Source organism: Arachis stenosperma, chromosome 4 (genome assembly GCF_014773155.1).
Source record: "Arachis stenosperma cultivar V10309 chromosome 4, arast.V10309.gnm1.PFL2, whole genome shotgun sequence".
In the NCBI taxonomy this organism is placed as follows: Eukaryota; Viridiplantae; Streptophyta; class Magnoliopsida; order Fabales; family Fabaceae; genus Arachis; species Arachis stenosperma.
The window spans coordinates 94,421,898-94,427,148 of NC_080380.1; the positions used below are offsets into that span (position 1 = coordinate 94,421,898).

A 5,251-nucleotide genomic window follows, 5' to 3' on the forward strand; every position below is an offset into this window, starting at 1 on the left:
GGCATGCAAGAGAATCCGGAAGGTCTAAACCTTGTCTGTGGTATTCTGAGTAGGATTCAAGGATTGAATGACTGTGACGAGCTTCAAACTCGCGATTGTGGGGCGTTAGTAACAGACGCAAAAGAATCACTGGATTCTATTCCGACATGATCGAGAATAGACAGCTGAATAGCCGTGCTGTGACAGAGCGCGTTGAACATTTTCACTGAGCGGACGGGACTGTAGCCATTGACAACGGTGATGCCCAACATACAGCTTGCCATGGAAAGGAGTAAGAAGGATTGGATGAAGACAGTAGGAAAGCAGAGAGACAGAAGGGACAAAGCATCTCCATTCGCTTATCTGAAATTCTCACCAATGAATTACATAAGTATCTCTATCTTTATTTTATGCTTTATTCATAAATCATCCATAACCATTTGAATCTGCCTGACTGAGATTTACATGATGACCATAGCTTGCTTCATACCAACAATTCCCGTGGGATCGACCCTTACTCGCGTAAGGTTTATTACTTGGACGACCCAGTGCACTTGTTGGTTAGTTGTGCGAAGTTGTGATAAAAAGTTGAGATTGCAATTGAGCGTACCATGTTGATGGCGCCATTGATGATCACAATTTCGTGCACCAAGTTTTTGGCGCCGTTGCCGGGGATTGTTTGAGTTTGGACAACTGACGGTTCATCTTATTGCTTAGCTTAGGTATTTTTCTTCAGAGTTCTTAAGAATGAATTCTAGTGTTTCAAGGTGATGTTCTTATCATCACCAAAGCTGATTGATTCTCATCAATTTAGCTCTTGAATGTAATGTCCTGCTGAAGCTTGGCTAGCCATGTCTAATTTCTTTAGACTGAAGCTTTAGACTAACATTGCATGATTCCTGGAATTCTCATTAAGAATTTTGATATCCTTATTTCCTTTTTCACTCAATTTTCAAAAAAAAAATCCAAAAAAATTATAAAATCATAAAAACCAAAAATATTTTATATTTTTTGTTGAGTCTAGTGTCTAATTTTAAGTTTGGTGTCAATTGCATGTTTCTATTCTTCTAGCATTTTTTCGAATTCATTAATGTTCTTCATTGATCTTCAAGTTGTTCTTGATTATTTCCTTGCTCTGATCTTTAAATTCTCTTGTCTTGAGTGTTTTGTTGTTTCTCATATGCATTCTCAATTTGTTAGTGTCAGTAGTATACAAACTTCTAAGTTTGGTGTCTTGCATGCATTGTTTATTTGATCTTAGTTTCATTTCGATTATTCCTCATTATTAAAAATCCAAAAAAATTTTTAATTTGTGTCTTTTCAAGTCAATAATACAGAGAATTGAAGATTCAGAACATACAGCAGAGGAATTACACAGAAAAAGCTGGGCGTTCAAAACGCCCAGTGAGGAAGGAAAACTGGCGTTTAAACGCCAGCCAGGGTGCCTGGCTGGGCGTTTAACGCCCAAAAGGGTAGCATTTTGGGCGTTAAACGCCAGAATGGATACCATTCTGGGTGTTTAACGCCAAGATGGCACAAGAGGGAAGATTTTGTTTTTAATTCAAATGTTTTTCAAGTTTTCATAATTTTTTTCAAAATCAAATCTTTTTCAAATCATATCTTTTCAATCATATATTTTCAAAATCAATTTCTTTCCATTTTTCAAAAATACTTGCTAACAATTAATGATTTGATTCAATATTTCAAGTATGTTGCCTTTTCTGTTGAGAAAGGTTTAATGTCTGAATCATATCTTTTAAATTTCTTGTTAGCCAAGTCATTAATTTTCAAAATCAAATCTTTTTAAATTATTTTTCAAATCATATCTTCTCAATCATATCTTTTTAAAACTATATCTTTTCAATCATATCTTTTTATCACAATTTTTTTTAAAATAATTTTCAATCATATCTTTTTTATTTCTAATTTCAAAGTCTTTTTCAAAAATCACTTTATTTCTTTCCCAATCATATTTTTCGAAAATCATTCTTCAATTTTTCAAAATGTTTTTAAAATCTTTTTAATTTATTTTCGAAAATTTCTTCCCCTCTTCTCACATCCTTCTATTTATGGACTAACACTCCTCCTCAATACACAATTCGAACCCTATCTCTCTTGATAAGTTCGAATTCTTCTACCTCTTCCTTCTATTTTTCTTTTCCTCTGACACCTCAAGGAATCTCTATACTGTGACATAGAGGATTTCATATTTTCTTGTTTTCTTCTCTTTCATATCAGCAGGAGCAAAGACAAAAGCATTCTTGTTGAGGCTGACCCTGAACCTGAAAGGACATTGAAGCAAAAGCTAAGAGAAGCTAAAGCACAACTCTCTGTAGAGGACCTAACATAAATCTTCAAAGAAGAAGAACCCATGGCAGCCGAAAACAACAACAATGCCAACAATGCAAGGAAGGTGCTGGGTGACTTTACTGCACCTACTCCCAACTTCTATGGGAGAAGCATCTCTATCCCTGCCATTGGAGCAAACAACTTTGAGCTTAAGCCTCAATTAGTTTCTCTAATGCAACAGAATTGCAAGTTCCATGGACATCCATTAGAAGATCCTCATCAGTTTTTAGCCGAATTCTTGCAAATTTGTGACACTGTCAAGACTAATGGGGTTGACCCTGAGGTCTACAGACTTATGCTATTCCCTTTTGCTGTGAGAGACAGAGCTAGGATATGGTTGGACTCACAACCTAAAGAAAGCCTGAACTCTTGGGAAAAGCTAGTCAATGCCTTTTTGGCAAAGTTCTTTCCACCTCAAAAATTGAGTAAGCTTAGAGTGGAAGTCCAAACCTTCAGACAGAAGGAAGGTGAATCCCTCTATGAAGCTTGGGAAAGATACAAACAATTGATCAGAAAGTGTCCTTCTAACATGCTTTCTGAATGGAGCATCATAGGTATCTTCTATGATGGTCTATTTGAATTGTCCAAGATGTCATTGGACAGCTCTGCTGGAGGATCTCTTCATCTGAAGAAGACGCCTGCAGAAGCTCAAGAACTCATTGAAATGGTTGCAAATAACCAATTCATGTACACTTCTGAAAGGAATCCTGTGAACAATGGAACGAATCAGAAGAAAGGAGTTCTTGAGATTGATACTCTAAATGCCATATTGGCTCCGAACAAAATATTAACTCAGTAAGTCAATATGATTTCTCAAAGTCTGTCTGGAATGCAAGCTGCACCAGGCAGTATTAAGGATGCTTCATCTGAAGAAGAAGCTTATGATCCTGAGAACCCATCAATGGAAGAAATGAATTACATGGGAGAACCCTATGGAAACACCTATAATCCTTTATGGAGAAATCATCCAAATCTCTCATGGAAGGATCAACAAAGACCTCAACAAGGTTTCAACAACAATAATGGTGGAAGAAACAGGTTTAGCAATGGCAAGCCATTTCCATCATCTTCTCAGCAACAGACAGAGAATTCTAAGCAGAGCCACTCTGACTTAGCAACCATGGTCTCTGATCTAATCAAAACCACTCAAAGTTTCATGACTGAAACAAGGTCCTCCATTAGAAACTTGGAGGCACAAGTAGGTCAGCTGAGTAAGAAAGTTACTGAACTCCCTCCTAATACTCTTCCAAGCAATACAGAAGAGAATCCAAAAGGAGAATGTAAGGCCATTAACATGACCCACATGGCCGAACTTGGAGAGGAGGAAGAGGCAGTGATCGCCACTGAGGAAGACCTCAATGGACGTCTACTGGCCTCCAATGAGTTCCCTATTGAGGGACCATGGGAATCTGAGGCTCATAATGAGACCATAGAGATTCCATTGGATTTACTTCTGCCATTCATGAGCTCTGATGAGTATTCTTCCTCTGAAGAGGATGAAGATGTCACTGAAGAGCAAGTTGCTAAATACCTTGGAGCAATCATGAAGCTAAATGACAAGTTATTTGGTAATGAGACTTGGGAGGATGAACCCCCTTTTCTCACCAAAGAACTAGATGACTTGACTAGGCAGAGATTACCTCAAAAGAGACAGGATCCTGGGAAGTTTTCAATACCTTGTACCATAGGCACCATGACCTTTAAGAAGGCTCTGTGTGACCTAGGGTCAAGCATAAACCTCCTGCCTCTCTCTATAATGGAGAAGCTAGGGATCTTTGAGGTACAAGCTGCAAGAATCTCACTAGAGATGGCAGATAATTCAAGAAAACAAGCTTATGAACTTGTAGAGGATGTTCTGGTAAAGATTAAAGACCATTACATCCCTACTGATTTTATAGTCCTAGAGACTGGGAAGTGCATGGATGAATCCATCATCCTTGGCAGACCCTTCCTAGCCATAGCAAAGGCTGTGATTGATGTGGACAGAGGAGAATTGATCATTCAAGTGAATGAAGAATCCTTTGTGTTTAAGGCTCAAGGATATCCCTCTGTTACCATGGAGAGGAAGCATGACGAGCTTCTCTCAAAACAGAGTCAAACAGAGCCCCCACAGTCAAACTCTAAGTTTGGTGTTGGGAGGCCACAACAAACTTCTAAGTTTGGTGTTGAATCCCCACATTCAAGCTCTAAGTTTGGTGTTGGGAGGTTCCAACATTGCTCTGAACATCCGTGAGGCTCCATGAGAGCCCACTATCAAGCTACTGACATTAAAGAAGCGCTTGTTGGGAGGCAACCCAATGTTATATTTATCTATTTTCCTTTGTTATTTTATATTTTCTATAGGTTGATGATCATGGAAAGTCACAAAATCAATTGAAAAAGTAAAAACAGAATGAAAAACAGAAAGAAAAATAGCACACCCTGGAGGAAAACCTTGCTGGCATTTAAACGCCAGTAAGGGCAGTAAATGGGCGTTTAACGCCTAGTCTGGCACCATTCTGGGCGTTTAACGCCAGAAAGGGGCACCAGACTGGCGTTTAACGCCAGGAATGGGCATCAAGCTGGCGTTAAACACCAGAAATGGGCACCAGCCCGGCGTTTAACGCCAGGATTGGCAAAAAGAGCAATTTTGCTCGCCACTTGGTGCAGGGATGAATTATCCTTGACACCTCAGGATCTGTGGACCCCACAGGATCTCCACCTATCCCACCACTCTCTCTCTTCTTCACCCATTCACCAATCACCTCAACACCTCTTCCCCAAAAACCCCTCACCTATCAAATCCTACCATTCTCTTCACCACTCACATTCATCCTTCATAAAACCCCACCTACCTTACCATTCAAATTCAAACCACTTTCCCTCCCAAACCCACCCTTACATGACCGAATCCTACCCCTCTCTCCACCCCTATATAAACCCA

The 5,251-nt window shown here is 39.2% G+C and overlaps 1 non-coding gene across 1 annotated transcript; it reads right to left on the bottom strand.

The window, feature by feature from the left end:
* Positions 1–2,755: 2,755 nt before the first annotated feature.
* LOC130977433 (small nucleolar RNA R71) lies at positions 2,756–2,863 on the bottom strand. The gene has a single exon (XR_009085123.1). It is a non-coding gene; the product is annotated as a small nucleolar RNA R71 (small nucleolar RNA).
* Between the last annotated feature and the right edge of the window lie 2,388 nt (positions 2,864–5,251).